This window comes from Palaemon carinicauda, chromosome 13 (genome assembly GCF_036898095.1).
Source record: "Palaemon carinicauda isolate YSFRI2023 chromosome 13, ASM3689809v2, whole genome shotgun sequence".
In the NCBI taxonomy this organism is placed as follows: domain Eukaryota; kingdom Metazoa; phylum Arthropoda; class Malacostraca; order Decapoda; family Palaemonidae; genus Palaemon; species Palaemon carinicauda.
The window spans coordinates 132,160,935-132,178,673 of record NC_090737.1 but is presented as its reverse complement, the minus strand read 5'-3'; the positions used below and the strand labels follow the sequence as shown (position 1 = coordinate 132,178,673).

The following is a 17,739-nucleotide window of genomic DNA, read 5'->3' as shown; positions in this document are numbered from 1 at the left end:
CTACCATCTCTATCTTGAGCTTTTAAATCAATGTCTCCATTCATCTCCTACATCACGCTTCATAGTCCTCAGCCATGTAGGACTGGGTCTCCTAACTTCTAGTGTCGTGAGGAGCCCAGTTGAGCTTTTGGTGAACTGATCTCTCTTCGGGAGTGTGAAGAGCATGCTCAAACCATCTCCATCTGTCCCTCACCATGATCTCATACACATATGGCATTCGAGTAATCTCTCTTATAGTTTTGTTTCTAATCCTCTCCTACCATCTAACTACCAATATTCTCCCAAGGACTTTGTTCTCAAATCTACAGAATCTGTTTGATATTGCTTCATTGTCATGCAACGACTCATGTCAACCCAGTAACAACGATCTCAATAAGCTGATATATAGCATAATTTTTATATGTAATTTCAGGTGATTTGATTTCCAGATTTTACTTAACCTAGCCATTGTCTGATTTGCTTTTATCAATCTTTCATTAAATACAAAATATAAAGACCACGTATTGGAGATCAAAGTTGCTAAATATCTAAATGATTCCACATCATTAATCAATTCTCCTTCCAATAACATTTCATCTTCCCTTAATTCCACCTCATTAATCATCCCTCCTTCCAATGATATTTCATCTTCTATTGCATAATCCATTGTCATAATCTCTGTCTTTCCTCTATTTATCTTCAGCCCAATCTCATGTGATATTTCATGCATTCTGGTAAGGAAGTTTTGCAAGTCCTGTGGTGTTCTGCTAATAAGGAAAGTATCATTAGCATACTCAAGGTCAGCTAATTTCCTGTTACCTATCCAGTCCAATCTTCCTCTGCCATTCCCAACTGTTTTCTGCATTACAAAATCCATGAGGAGCATAAATAACATAGGTGACAACATATTCCCTTGAATTACTTCACTGTTCACTGGAAAGGCATTTGATAGGACTCCACTAATATTAACTTTGCACTTATGTTCATGAACAGACGATCAAATTTACATGCTTAAGAAGAACTCCATAATAACGCAAGACTCCTCAAAATTGTCTGGTGCATACTATCAAAGGTGTTTTTATAGTCCAAAAGTGCCGTCAAAAATGGGTTCGAGAATTCACATATTGCTGTACATGTCTTAAAATGAAAATTGGTCAGTACAACTTGTACCTTTTCTAAATCCTACTTTTTCATCTCTCACCTTTTCATCAATCTCTCTCTAGTCTCTTTAGAGAAGGAGCATACTATATATTTTCATGACAGCTAAGTGTGATGCCTCTGTAAACATTGCAATCAGTCAGATCTCCTCTTTTTTGTAATTTTCACCAACACTCCTAGCTCCCATTCATCAGGTTTTGCCTTCATGCCATATTCTACAAAATAATCTTGTAAGTATTCTAGGAGTTTCTTCATTACTCAGAATATTTCCATTCGAGGCATATTCACATAATTCTGCTCATTTTTCTTACCAAAATACCCGCCTCTCAGGATTTTTCAAGCAGTTTTTCCTATTGCCAATTTTATTAGTTTGAAAATTTAGTTTTTCATTATTGATAGAGATATTGATTTGTCGTCTTCTCTACTGGTTAGATTTGTTACTCAAATTATGATTAAACGATTCTTGTAGATTTATATTAAAAAGAACACGAAGATACCCTTTTATAGGATACGAGTTAGAAAACCCCTAAGATTTTTTATAACAGACAGAAAAGTTTAGTGAATGAGTTTGGAATAAACAAAACTTTTAAATATTTATTAACGGTATTTCATAAGATGTGGTACCTTAATGTCAATAGTGGCACGTGGCCGGAAAGCACGTTTCTTTGCAACTTGAATAATTCAGTTATGCTTTTCCATCGGAAATCATTTCTACTATTGGTGTCTACTTTTTTTTTGCCCGCCAATCTTTGCCAGCTGAACGAGCAGAGATTTTGGGCTACACTCCATCTGGTATCATTGTTGTTGCCAAATCCCTGCCTGTGGTTTTCCCACTTAAGTCATTAATCCTCGTTCTCATTACCCAATGAAATCTGCTAACACTGTTCGTCCCTCGGGCTTACTCTTGTGTGGATAGGCCTTTACCAATTAAGCCGTTTAAGGAGGGCAATCAAAGGTGTAGTGACGTCATAGACTGCTCGATCTGGTAACTGAAGCCCTGTCCACACGATCAAGCATGCCCGACGGGCAAACAGTGATAGCAGGCCACAATAGTTTGTGAAAATGATTGTTGACGACGTCAGAAGCGGGAAAACTAAGGGCACGGATCTGGCAACACAGGCCAGATCCCTGCCTGGTTTTCCCGCTTCTGACATCATTAACCCTCTTTCTTAGTAACTTTTGTGGTCTCTTATCACTGTTTGCCCGTCTGTCATGCTCGATCGTGTGGACAGGGCTTAAGTAAGAATTCCAGTCAAATCCGAGTGACCGCCCTGAATTTGTCCCTCAAATGTTAAGAGCCTCAAATTTCAGACCAAGACAAAGGACCCATAGATATACCCAATTATATAAAACTTAAAAAAACTTACTACCATGCAGATGGTACTCAAGGAAAATACCGAGTAAACAGGTTAATGTTAACCAAATAAGATTTCCCTTCTGGAATCATATGCCTGAAAGTTTCCTTCCTTGCTATAACTACAGAACTGGAGACAGTTTGCTCTTATTGAAATGCTTTAGTAAAAGGTCTCCACCAGGGACTCCCCAGTTGAACAATCAAACCCTTTCCCAAGCAATTTGGACCCACGTTCCAGGTGACTATCTCCATTGTCTGCTTAATTACGGTTTTTCTCAACATAAGTGCTCCAAGATTAAGAAAAACTTTTGAAGCCCCTACCGCACAGGCTGCAAATACAAGGCGGGCACTCCTGATTTGCCCATTATTCTATTGCTTTGAAACACTTACCAGATCAAACCGTTTCAGGCTGAAAGTAGACAATCGGGGGAACTCGTGACTTTGCCAGGCCATACGTCGAGCAGAGAGCAAAGAACCCTTCGAAGGTTTTCCAGAGTTTTATCGTCTATGGCTTCATCTACACTCCTCGTAACCCATACTACAAAACTGTTTATGTGACTGCCCGCCTTGCATTTGCCATCTTATGGAAGGAGACTATCCAAATTAAATTACAATATCATCTTTACATTCCGATAAATTAAGATCTTAATATAGAGCTAAGCAAAATTGCTTTTTATTGCTAAAGATACAAGAGTGGTAATCAGCTGGTTATTACTGCAGCCCAAACTATTTTCATTGGATTCAAAATGAAATTTTGGAGTTCAAAAGCCTTAAATTATTATATAAAAGTCGAAAGGTTTTTAACAACCGGTTCCGGGAGTATTTCCACAACATATTCAGGTGCCATTGAATGCATGAAACTCTTAAAATTTGGATAAATTAAGATTTTTTTTTGTCCCCTTTCTTTTTTTTCAAGACTACTCCAAATTACATTAAAATTTTGATAAGATTTTTTTTTGTCCCCTGACTTTTTTTTCAAGACTACTCCAAATTACATTAAAATATTTATTACTACCAAACTTACGAAAAGTTTGGCAATGTTTCCATATAGTTTTGGGCCGATAAGTCATGAAAGATATCCAAACGGAGCTGTAGTTTCCGTACCAACACATTTGAGAGTATTAGACTGCTAAAATTTTAGAATATTTATACTTTAACCTCAGGGGGACATCGATCTTTGGGCCATTATACACACAAGGAATCACAATACTAGTAAGTGGTTATTTATTTTTTTATTTGACTTCACTTATTTATAAAAATATTTATGAGCTCCTGAAAGTTTACAAAAGTCCTAGTAAATCTTGTTTAAAGACATACTTTTCTTTCTTACCTAATATACATTATAAATCAGACTAAAGTCCTGTCCACACGATCGAGCATGCACGACGGGAAAACAGTGATACCAGGGCACAATTGTTGGTAAAAATTAGGGTTGATGAAGTCAGAAGCAGTTAAAGTAAAGGCAGTGATCTGGCAACAATGTATAATGCCAGATCCCAGTCTTTGAGTTTCCCCGCTTCTGACATCATTAACCCTCATTCTTACTAACTACTGTGGTCTGGTATCACTGGTTGCCCGTCGGGCATGCTCGATTGTGTGGACAAGGCTCAGGCCTCCTACTAGTTTCAACTTTCGGATTAGCCAGGTCTCATGCCATATTCTGGAAACATACTCTAACCTAGAATTACTAGTCATGATATCCAATACATTGGATATGGTGCAAAGCCTCCTACTAGTTTCAACTTTCGGAACAGCAAAGTTTGTCATCACTTGCGCCTTGTCTCTAATTTAGACTTACATAATTAACATCCAATGATTTGGATGTGATGCAAAGCTTCCTACTAGTTTCAAACTTTGGGACTAGCTAAGCCTGGTGTTACAATTCTCCTACCTAGAATTACAACACAGATCTTTATAAGGTGACAGGTTAATGAAGATTAAAGTTACATCTTCCACAAAGCTTTCTGAATAATCACCAATCGAAGATATATAAAGTTTAAAATATGTTGTGCAGTTAAAAGAGCAAAATTACTATCAAAATACCTATAAACTAAATTCAGACAAAAAGAATCTGTTAAAACTGATCCTTTACACAGGGGGTAAGGGAAAGTTTCATCATAATACCAAAAGGGTTTCAAAAAAGCTAATACTGCTGCGCAGATTTATATAAGCCTTAGAGAGATCAAAATTTATATATGAAAGCTACGCGAATTTATAAAAATTTAAGGAGACATTAATGCACGTAATACTGTCGTAGATATTAAATTTGAATAACTTATTGGAACCATTATATTAAGTAAATAGAAAAATTTATGCAACAGAAACTATGACATTAAACATTGAACAAATATTACATCCAGAAGGCCCAGTGCAGAAAGAGAAATATACAAAACTTCTAAATTTGAACAAAAATTAACTGGTTTCCGTAATCGCCCAGTTTTAAAATTTACGCCAAAAAATTTATACAAAAACTAACATTAACCAGTCACTATTCAGTAGCTCATTCATTCAGGTTTTCCCATTACTAGCAGGGGTAACCGAGAACCTGAACAGTGTTAGAAAGTCCTACCTTGAACCCTAACTTCATCCTTAGTCCTAAAAATGTTGCAAAATCTTCAAATTTAAATTCCTAAAGAAATTTCGCATGCACCATCTCGCACGCAAACTGAAATTTATACATTCAAAGATTTTGCAATGAACTAACCTAAACCTTACATAAACCCAGTACAAACATTTGACAGTATTATTGTGGTCTCCAAGAACCCTGCGCTAAAAGTAACAGGCAGGGTTGCAATGTTCCCGAAGTAAGGATGCATGTATTTAAGAGAGCCTGCCAATCTTTAAAACCTTGCAGCCTTTCGGTTCTTTGAAGTCTAGAAGAACACTTCTGAGCATTTGTTGGAAGAATCTGCTACCAATACTCCGTTGAACAAAGTCTGGACCTGAAAAAAGATATCGGTTGTAGTGAAAGGTCATAAATCAACCCGTTAATTACCAATTGAAATACTTCAAATTAAGCGATTTATTTCAAACATGACCTGGAAGTAATTTCCTATTAAAAGTAAATCACCATAATGTCAATAAGCGAAATTTTTCCATTATACCGAAAATTGCACTAGTTTAATATGCTAAAATTCTAATTATCAATATAGAATGTTTAAACAAATACCAGTAATAGTAGGAGGCATGTAACAATATTTTGGGCTACCAAATATCTAATAAAGGATGCATCAAAGAGCTTTTCAGTTTTAGGCTTCAAATAGTCTAAACGGCAAATCTATAAAACAGCTCTGCCAGCAAGTTATGAAATTTATGTGCTTTCATTGAAAAGATGAAGTCCCAGGTTCAGTTGGATATATAAATGAAAACCGGCGCTAGGTCTAAATGGTTTAAAAATAAGTATTAAACCAAGTCCCTCGACTACTATATATCTCAAATTAATCTTCAGACTCGAGCTATCAAGTTAAAAACAGATTATGTCATTACTACAGACTAGTCTACATAGAAATAAGGTCACCAAAAGTCATCGTTCATAACCAATAATGATTATGAACATTTTACTTGGGACGCATTTTAAAACTAGAATCATATGACTAAACCAATAAGGCAATAGTTTCACTAATACACAGAACTAAATTTTACTTAGGACTGGCATTTTAAAACTAAATCCCGTGAATAAACCAATAAGGCGACAGTTTTACTAGGAAATTGAACACTTCTGACACTGCACCCAAATCTCTACCACTATTTTTAAGTCTTGAGAGCCGTAGAGGATTATGAAACGTCTGGTGCGGTTTCTCATTTACCATCTACTGACATCAAAGTCTGGATTTTCTCCCAAGTTCTTGTCTAAAGTGTTATTTAAATTATAAAGATTTTTTTATCATTCTGATATCATCGAAATAATGATAAAGTACTGTCAAGATTACGATGTTATTAGCAGCGAAAGTGACACTATTTGTCCCACCTGTGGTTCCAAGTGCCTAAATTTATATTAAAAAAGCATTTCGGTGTGACAAAAAGCAAGATTCATTAAAAATCTAATGAAAATGGTGTACTTTTAATAGTAGCGGAGCTATTTTAATAGATTTACCGTCCCAATGATAGGAAGCTCACCTACATACCGTTTTGGACAAAATTGATGATCAAAGCTAACTTTCAGAGACTAGGCGCTAAAAGATACTCTATAAAAATCTTGTGCAAAAGAAGTTTTGTAATATTGAAAAGCTCACTAGTACGATATATGTAGAAAGACTCACGGAATAAAACTAATTCACGCCTTATTAGGGAGTGTCGAATTCTGCCAGAAAACCCTTGAACTAATGGTCAAGTATATATACATAATTGATGAAAGTGTTTAACAGTGCAATCGTCAAGACTAGAGTTTAATAATTTATTATTTGCATAAATATTTAATGGCATGTAGATTCTATACTGCAGTTTACAGAGTAACGCTAAATAGTCCTGCAACATTATACTATAACAGTAGTTTGATCGTATGTAATAAATTTTGCATTATAACAATTAGAAATAGAAAGCAAGACCCTAGTAATAAGTAAAATATAAAAGCCGCATTAAGACTAGTTTAGTATATGAACACTACAGTTCTGTTGGTATTTAAATATTTTTCTCCAAGACTAGATTAAGGAATAATCAGTTTACAGTTCTGTTGGTATTTAAATATTTTTCTCCAAGACTAGATTAAGGAATAATCAGTTTAGCTTGCCGAGAAGCTTAGAAAGCTACATCATATAGTCAAATCTAAAGTAAACTCAATATGACTTAATTGCACTTATAATCAATCAGGCTCACAAAATGAGCCACCAAACAGATTAACGATTCACATACAGATTCACACAACCCGACACAATCAATACAAAACAGTAAATATTAGATGTAAATCAAACATTACAGTCCGTTAATTTATCAAGTCTAACCTAACTAATCAATGAAGTTAACAATGTGTATTCACGAAATATACTTACAGCAAATAGAACACCACACAATAGAGGAATATTTGCCTAGGAAAGTTTTCCCCAGCCATGCAGCCGACTACTTAGTCAACTACATGTTAACTCGAAGTCGAGTCGGGGAGAACTGACTACCTCTTTCCAGGAGAAATCAGAGGTAAAGATGTTGACAAATTTCCAAGGACAAAATTGAAGACAATTGCCCAAAACAGCAATACCAGTTGTATCTTAATTTTCATCTTTCAAAATCACTTAACCACTAGTTGCAGCCGTTTCATTGTTATATTCTCTGAATGTTATTATATTAATATTTTTAATATATGAGTAAAACAGTGACTCAAAATTAAAAAAAAAAAGATATAAAAAAAATATCAAAAGAGTCCTATTTAAAATTTTATCATTTTCCAAATCAAACTTGAATGATTCACAAATAATATTGATCAGTATGTTAAATGCGTATTGAAACATGAATTTAAATATAATTCTATATTGTTATATATATTCTAGCTCTTTATAATTCCTTTTATTGTAATTATATAGACACACTATTTATAAATATCATCCTGATCATCTCCCACGCCTATTGACCCAAAGGGCCTTGGTTAGATTTCGCCTACCATCTCTATCTTGAGCTTTTAAATCAATACGTCTCCATTCATCTTCTACATCATGTTTCATAGTCTTCAACCGTGTAGGACTGGGTCTCCCAACTCTTCTAGTGTCGTGTGGAGCCCAGCTCAACTTTTGGTGAACTAATCTCTTTTGGGGAGTGTGGAGAGCATGCTCAAACCATCTACATCTGCCCCTCACCATGATCTCATACACATATGACATTCGAATAATCTCTTATAGTTTCGTTTCTAATCTTCTCCTACCATCTACCTACCAATATTCTCCTGAGGACTTTGCTCTCACATCTACAAAATTTGTTGAATATTGTTTCATTGTCATACCACAACTCATGTCCACACAGTAACAACGATCTCAATAAACTGATATATAGCATAATTTTTTTATGTAATTTCAGGTGATTTAATTTCCAGAATTTACTTTACCTAGCCATAGTCTGTTTTGCTTTTATCAATCTTTCATTCAATACAAGTTCTGAAGACCACATATTAGAGATCAGAGTTCCTAAATATCTAAATGATTCCACCTCATTAATCATTTCTCCTTCCAATGATATTTGATATTCCCTTAATTCCACCTCATCAATCATCTCTTCTTCCAATGATATTTCATCTTTCATTGCATAATCCGTTGTCATTATCTCTGTCTTTCCTCTATTTATCTTGAGCCTAACCTCGTGTGATATTTCATGCATTCCGGTAAGGAAATTTTCCAAGTCTTGTAGTGTTCTGCTAACAAGGAAAGCATCATTAGCATACTCTAGTTCAGCTAATTTCCTGTTACCAATCCAGTCCAATCTTACCCTACCATTTCCAACTGTTCTCTGCAACACAAAATCCATGAAGAACGTAAACAACATAGGTGACAACGTATTCCCCTGAAGTACTTCACTGTTCACTGGAAAGTCATTTGATAGCAATCCACTAACATTAACTTTACACTTATTATGTTCATGAACAGACGATCACATTACTCCTTAGTAATGCAGTACTCCTCAGAATTTTCTGGTGATAACTATCAAAGGCTTTTTCATAGTCCAAAAGTGCCATAGAAAATGGCTTCTAGAATTTACATATTGCTGTACATGTCTTAAAATGAAAATTGGTCAGTACAACTTATACATTTTCTAAATCCTGCTTCCTCATCTCTCAGCTTTTCATCAATCTTTCTCTCCAGTCTCTTTAGACGGAGCGTACTATATATTTTCATGACAATTGACGAAGTGTGATTCCTCCGTAAACATTGCAATCAGTCGGACCTCGCCTCTTTTTCGTCATTTTCACCAACACTCCTAGCTCCCATTAATCAGGTTTTGCCTCCACGCCATATTCTACAAAATAATCTTGTTAGTATTCCGGGAGTTGCTTCATTACTCAGAAAATTTCCATTCAAGGCATATTCAAATAAGTCTGCTCAATTTTCTCTCTCCCCCTCTCTCTCGTGAGAAAATTTTAGTAGTTAGAAAATTTAGTTTTTTCCATTATTGATAGAGATATTGATTTGGCTTCTTCTCTGCTGATTAGATTTGTTACTCAAATTATGATTGAAGGATTTTTGTAGATTTTATATAACAGACAGAAAAGTTTAGTGAATGAATTTGGAAGAAATAAAAAGTTATTTATTAACGGTATTTTATAAAATATGGTACCTCAATATCTGTAAAGTGGCACGTGGCCGGAAAGCACCTTTCTTTGCGATTTGAATACTTCAGTAATGATTTTCCATTGGAAATCATATATATACTATTAGTGTGTGCTGTGTTTTATTTGCCCGCCAATCTTTGGCAGCTGAACGAGCAGAGACTGTTATTGCCAGATCCCTGCCTGTGGTTTTCCCACTTATGACGTCATTAATCCTCGTTCTCATTACCCAATGAGATCTGGTATCACTGTCCCTCGGGTTAACTCAATAGTGTGGATAGGCCTTTACTAATTGTGTGGTATATGGGGAGTGATCAAGGGTGTAGATGACGTCATAGACTGCTCAATCTGGTAACTTTGAATTACAGTCAAATATGAGTGACCGCCCTGAATTTGCCCCTCTGGTGGCGGAGTTTCACAAAAGAGCGAAACTATATGTTAAAAGAGCGGCAACATTTTCTCGAAAGAGCGACAGATTTACTATTAAAAGAGCGGCTACATTTTACAACAGATGAGCGTCTTAATTACCTCTTCCGTTAGCCAGATGTAAATACCTGTTGCCCCCTGCTCACCACGGGGAGGTGGAAGTAGGCTTTTGAGCAGGAAAAATATTTTGTTTTAAAGCGGTTTTAAAGGTTTTAAAGGTTCATATCATATCTTCGTCTCTTAAATGTGTTCAGATCGTATTTTCGTCACTTAAGTGTGTTCACATCATATCTTCCGTTCACATCAAATCAGTTCTTGCCATGAAACTGCAACCCATAGATTGTAAATATTGACGTCGGTTAATATCCTGCGACTTGTACTTGGCGAACTGAGTTATGGCATATTCACACTTCTCTTTATCCACTTTCTTTGGGACAGCTGGCATGCCGGTACTTCTGATTTTCAAGTACGTTGTTGCTTGGAGCTTCTTGACTACATCCATGAAGATGAAGATGGTTGGGTGAGCTTTGTAAAATTGTGCGTTGAAATGCGCATGAAAGGATTCAGCCGCATTGTTTGTGCGTTTGTCGTTAGAGGGTACTTCAGCCCAAAGCACTGGTGGAAACTTGGAATGAGGTGTGACATAGTTATCAACGACAGTCTGCATAATTAGTACATTTTTCTTTCTGTGGTGCGCATGACATCAGTTCTTCAATAAAGCAGTCTTCAATATCAGCAGGATCAATGAAATGGAGACCATAAGATAGCTTTAACCACTGTCCTATGTCACTGTTCTTGTCTTTGTATTCTTTACTTAAGCCAAGGTTTTGGATTTTCCTCCACCACGCCTGCCCTAAATGGAATCTACAGCATTTGATTATTGCATCCGGAAAAGTTTCTTTCAGGATAGTGAGTATGGGGAATTCAAAATCCACGTGTATTACAGAGGGTTGCAGTTGCAGATTTTTTGATACACAAATATCATGTAAGCATTTCCACATGGTTCGGTAAATCTCCTCCGATTTACCTGGTAAAAGAACATATACTAAAGGAATATAGTGGCCATTACATAGGCCATGGATAGAGTACAGTTGATAAAAATATTTTGGGCAACTCTTAAAGGTCCCGTCAATAAAAATCTCCTCTGCAGAAGTTACCAGAAATTCCAGATTTGTTGTACATGACAGGATAACAATGCCTGTGTCTGGGTTATTTTCCAACACGAACTCTTCGCCTTTGCTGGTGGTGGTATTCATGGATTCAAGCGCTTGATGAACTTCCTCACGATTTTTAGGTAAAACAGGATATTGCTTCCTTCTTTCACGGTATATTGATATTGCCAGACATTTCAGATCACCAGACTGCAGATTGTTTTCCGTAACTTTACAAAGTTCTGTCCTAATTATTTTTGCCGGCCTTGCTGTCATGTCATCACTTGCTTTTCTTTTCACTGCAGTACGTAGTTGTTGTCGTTCAAGCTTTCTCTCATCATTTTCACGATTGTGCTGCAACTGCACAGGGACAATGCTACCTATTTCACGAAGTAGGGGGTAGGGGTGGGAGGTTGGAGGATAATGAGGCAGTCAGGTCGTCCACTCTTTTAATAGTATATTTTGTCGCTCTTTCAGAATACTCTCACTACTGATTCACCACTCATTTGTCGGTCGCCCTCTGGTGGAAGATGCTCAAATTTCAGACAAATAAATGACCCAAGGATATACCCAATAATATAAAACTTATAAACCAAAAACTTACTATCATGCATATGGTATTCAAGAAAAATGCCAAGAAAACAGGCTAATGTTAACGATGTAAGATTTTACTTCTGGAATCATATGCTTCAAAGTTTGCTTCCTTGCTATAACTACAGAAACTGGAGAGATGGTTTGCTCTATTAAAATGCTTTAGTAAGTGTCTCCATCAGGAACTACCCAGTACAGCAAGCAAACCATTTTCAAATCAATCTGAACCCAAGCTCCAGGCGACCATCTCCCATTCTTAACATATCTGCATTAAGATTAGAGCTTTTTAAGCCCCTTCCGCACAAGGTGCAATTTACATGGCAGGCACTCTTGATTTGCCCATTATTCTTTTGCTTTGAAACTGTTACCAGATCAAACAGTTTCAGGCTGGAAGTAGACAATCGAGCAAACTCATCTTTGCCAGGCCAGATATCGAGCAGAGAGCAAAGTACCTTTAGATTGTTTGCTTAAGAGTTTCATGTTTATGGCTTCATCTACACTTTTAACACATACGACAAAATTGGTTAGAGACTACCCGCCTTGCATTGGCCCTCGTATGGAAGGAGACTATCCAAATTAAATTACTATAATATTGTTACATTACAATAAATTAAGATCTTTATATAGATAAGCAAAATTGCTTTTTATTGCCAAAGATAATCTAATCTAGTGGTATTAAGCTGGTTATTACTGCAGCCCAAAATACTTTCATTGGATTCAATATATAATTTAGGAGTTCAAAGTCTTGAATTAGTATAGAAAAGTAGAAAGGTTTTTACCAAACTGTTCCGGGTGTAATTATTTCCACAACCTTTCCAGGTGCCATTGGATTTAAGAGACTCCTTAAAATTTTTTATAAGATTTTTTTTTTTCGCATATTTTTTTTTTCAAGACCAAATTACAAGAAAAATATTTATTACTCCAAACTTGCAAAAAGTCTGGCAAGGTTTCCTTATAGTTTGGGACTGAGGAGTGTCCTGCAAGATAGCCAGAAGACTCTGTGGTTACTGTACCAACTCATTCAAGAGTAGTTGACACCACTAAAAGTTGAATAGAATATTGTCCTTTAACCTTAGGTGGTCATAGATCTTAAGTACATTATACACAAAGGAATCATAATACTAATAAGTGGTTAGATTTTTTTTATTTGACTTCATTTAATTATAAAAAATATTTATGAGCTCCTGAAAGTTTACATTTAAAGTACTAGTAAATCTTGTTTAAAGACTGCTAATACTTTAGCTTCTTACCTAATATACATAGTAATCCAGACTAAGCCTCCTACTAGTTTCAACTTTCGGATTAGCCAAGTCTTATGCCACATTCTGGAATCATTCTCCATCCTAAAATTACTAGTCATAATATCCAATACATTGGATTTGGTGAATATCCAATACATTGGATATGGTGCAAAGCCTCCTACTAGTTTCAACTTTCGGACCAGCCAAGTTTTATGTCTCACTCTTGAGTCTTGTCTCTAATTTAGAATTACACAACTTATGTCCAAACTAATGTCCAATACATGGACTCCATGCAAAGCCTCCTACTCATTTAAACTTTCGGACTTGCCAAGCATGGCAGTGCCGACGCTCTCATCAGGAATTACAAAACTAGTTCTTGATTATGTGACAGGTTAATGAATGTCAAAGTTACATCTTCCACAAAGCTTTCAGAATTCACTGTTATCTAAACTTCATAAAGGAATTTATAGAAAAAAAAGAAAAGAGCAGTTGACAACAGAATGGTTGGCAAATTTAAATTTATCTAAAATCTTTATCAAAAGCGATCCTCATAATACAGATAAGGTCTCAGGAAGGCTAATACTGCAGCGCAGATTTATATTAGCCTTAGAGAGATCAAAATCATTTATATATGAAATCTACGTGAAATCTACGCGAAATTTAAATAACTTGTGAACCATTTTATTATGCAAATAGAAAAATTTATGAAACAGAAAAATTGACATTAAACAAACATTACATCCAGAAAGCCCAGTGCAGAAAGAAAAAGCCTACAAAACTTGTGAAATTTGAACAAAAATTAACTGGTTTCCGTAATAGCCCAGTTTAAAAACTTACGCCAAAAATGTATGCAAAAACAAACATTAACCCGTCACTATTCAGAAGCTCATTCCGTCAGGTTTTCCCATTACTAGCAGGGGTAACAGAGAACCTGAACAGTGTTAGTATCCCTAACTTCATCCTTAGTCCTAAAAATGTTGCAAAATCTTCAAATTCAAATTCCTAAAGAAATAACGCATGTACCATCTCGCACGCAAACTGAAATTTATGCATTCAAAGATTTTGCAATGAACTAACTTAAACCTTACATAAAACCAGTACAAACATTTGACTGTATTATTGTGGAGTCTCCAAAAACCCTGCGCTAAAAGTAACAGGCAGGGTTGCAATGTTCCCGAAGTAAGGATGCATGTATTTAAGAGAGCCTGCCAATCTTTAAAACCTTGCAGCCTTTCGGTTCTTTGAAGTCTAGAAGAGCACTTCTGAGCATTTGTTGGAAGAATCTGCTACCAATACTCTGTTAAACAAAGTCTGGACCTGAAAAAGTAGTAAAAGGTTGTAGTGTAAGGTCACAAAGAAAGCCATTAATTACCAATTAAAATACCAAGTTTTAAATTAACAGATTTATTAAAAATATAGCCTGGAAGTAGTTTCCTATTAAGATCAAATCACCATAATGTCAAACAATGTTTTCCTGACATACCGACAATTGCCCTATTCCAATATGCTATAATTTTACCTATCAATACAGAATGTTGAAATCATACCAGTAAGAGTAAGAGTCACGTAACAAAACTTTGGGTTAACAAATATTTAATAAAGGATGCATCCAAAAGCTCTTCGGTTTTAGGCTTCAAATAGTCTAAACTGCAATTCTACACAAAAGCTCCGCCAGCAAGTTATCAAGTTTAAACGCTTTCACCAAAAAGATGAAGTCCAAGGTTCAGTTGGATACATAAATCAAAACCGGAGCTGGGTCTATAAGTGGTTTAAAAATAAATATTAAACCTACCTCCAAACAAACTTAGTCCCTCGACTTTTATAAGTCCCAAATTACTCTTCAGACTAACCTCTTTCATGTTAAAAAGATGATTATGTCATTACTGCAGTCTATTCTACGTAGAAATAAGCCATCAATGTCTTAGTTCATAACCATTATTATTATCTACATTTTACTTGGGACTGCATTTTAAATCTAGAATCGCGTGACTAAACTAATAAGGCTTCAGTTATACTAATAAACTGAACTATATTTTACTTGGGGACTGGTATTTTAAAACTAGAATCACGGGAGTAAAGCAATTAGGCTTCAGTTATACTAATAAACTGAAACATTTTACCTGGGGACTGGAATTTTAAAACTAGAATCACGTGAGTAGACCAATAAGGCTTCAGTTATACTAATAAACTGAAACATTTTACCTGGGGACTGGAATTTTAAAACTAGAATCACGTGAGTAAACCAATAAGGCCACAGTTTTACTAAGACTGAACCACATTTTTCTTGGGACTGGCATTTTACTAGAATCACGTGAGTAGACTAACAAGGCCATAGTTTTACTAATAAACTAAACCACTTTACTTGGGGACTGGCATTTTAAAAATAAGAATCACGTGAGTAACCCAACAAGGCCACAGTTTTACTAATAAACTGATCCACATTTTACTTGGGACTGGCCTTTTAAAACTCGAATCACGCGACTAACCCAATAAGGCAAAAATTTTACTTAGGAACTGAACACTGACATTGCACACAATCTCCACCGCTATTTGTTTCAGTCTTGAAAGCCATGGAGGATTATGAAAAAACTTAAGCGGTTTCTCATTGATCATCTACTTGACATCTAAGTCTGGATACGAAAACTTCTGGTGCAGTTTCTCGTTGACCATTTATTTAGACACCAAAGACTGGATTTTCTCAAAGTTCTTGGCTCAATAGTTATTTGAATTATAAATATTTTTTAGCATTATTCTGATATCTTCGAAAAAAGTACTGCCAAGAATACGGTGTTACAAGATGCGAAAATGCCACTATTTGCCCCACCTGTGATTCGAAGTGCCGTCTTTAGTATTAAAAAGCATTCGTGTGAATAGCAAGATTTATTCAAACACTAAAGAAAAAGGGAGTGTACTTTAATTGGTAGCGAAGTTATATAGATTTACAGTCTCTATAATTGAAAGCTCTTCAACATACCGTTGGAGACTAAGAATTAATTAAAGCTAACATTCACAGACTAAGCTAAAAAAATACTAAGTACTCAGCCAAATAATTTTGCAATATTAAAGTTTACTAGTAAGAGGAGTAGAACACTTTATGGAAAAAAATTCAAAATGGAACGCTTTTCTGAAAAGCTTTTTAAGCTACATCGTATAGTCAAATCAAAAGTAGACAATATGAATTAATTACACTTATAATAAATCAAGATCACAAAATGAGCCAACCACAGATTCACAACAACGTTCAAAAAGCAGAAAAAAATACCCAACACAGTAGATACAGTAATTATGTAAATCAACAACTAAAGTAGACTAATTTATCAAATCCAACTTCTCTAAACAATTAAATAAACACTGCATTCACAAAATATACTTACAACAAATAGAACACCACACAATAGAGAAACATTTGTCTGGGAAAGTTATCCCCTGCCATGCAACTGCCTCTTAGTCAGCTACATGTTAACTCGAAGTCGAGCCGGGAAGAACTGACTACATTTTGTCAGGAGAAGTCAGAGGTAAAGACGTGGACAAATTCCCAAGGACAAAATAGAAGACAATTGCTCAAAGCAATTATAGTAGTTGTATCTTCCTTTTCAGCTTTCAAACTCACTCAACCGCCAGTTGGAGCCGTTTAATGGTTATATTTCCTGAATGTTTATATATTCCTATTTCAAACCTATGTATATAACAGGTGGCTAAAAAATTAAATTTTGATATAAAAAGAAAATATGAAAAAATCAAATTTTAAATTTAACCGGTATCGTAATCAAAAAATTAACATTGGTTGGTATGTTAAATGCTCGTTATGATACCTTTCATTGTAATTATACAGACATACACTATGTATATATATATATATATATATATATATATATATATATATATATATATATATATATATATATATATATATGTGTGTGTATATATACATATATATATATATATATATATATATATATATATATATATATATGTATGTATATAAATATATATGTGTGTGTGTGTTTATGAATGTTTTTATGTGTGCGTGTTTAAGTGCATGAGCAACTTGCATATTATTGTGAATTATTTTATTATAATCAGATAATAATTTTCCTTTGCAGTAGGTTTAATATAAAATTTACGGTATGCAGAATATATAAAATGGATACTGATATTGCTGCGTATGTAATAATTGGTCTTAGTTAACCTATTAGCAATTTAAATACATATACAAAGTACGAGTTAAGGTTATATTAAGGTTTTAATTTTGCTTATAATTTTCCGATTAACCCAGTCACTACGAAGCAGCGGATCCAGAACCCAATCTATATACGGGCGACCGACAAATGAGCGGCGTATCAGTAGTGAGAGTATTCTGAAAGAGCGACAAAATATACTATTAAAAGAGCGGACGACCTGACTGCCTCATTATCCTCCAACCTCCCACCCCTACCCCCTACTTCGTGAAATAGTTAGCATTGTCCCTGTGCAGTTGCAGCACAATCATGAAAATGATGAGAGAAAGCTTGAACGACAACAACTACGTACTGCAGTGAAAAGAAAAGCAAGTGATGACATGACAGCAAGGCCGGCAAAAATAATTAGGACAGAACTTTG

At 35.2% G+C, this 17,739-nt stretch overlaps 2 long non-coding RNA genes across 3 annotated transcripts in view; both read right to left on the bottom strand.

Moving 5' to 3' along the window:
* Positions 1 to 17,739, bottom strand: part of LOC137652451 (uncharacterized) — a 217,272-nt gene that overhangs the window by 9,616 nt on the left and 189,917 nt on the right. The gene's annotated exons all lie outside the window — the stretch shown is intronic.
* LOC137652437 (uncharacterized) lies at positions 3,709 to 16,647 on the bottom strand. Of its 2 annotated transcripts, XR_011046281.1 has the most exons (3): positions 16,515 to 16,647; positions 14,224 to 14,457; positions 3,709 to 5,201 (listed from the first exon to the last, which is right to left on the bottom strand). It is a non-coding gene; the product is annotated as an uncharacterized lncRNA (long non-coding RNA). The 2 variants fall into 2 exon arrangements; XR_011046280.1 differs by lacking the exon at positions 3,709 to 5,201 and having other exon boundaries at positions 13,945 to 14,457.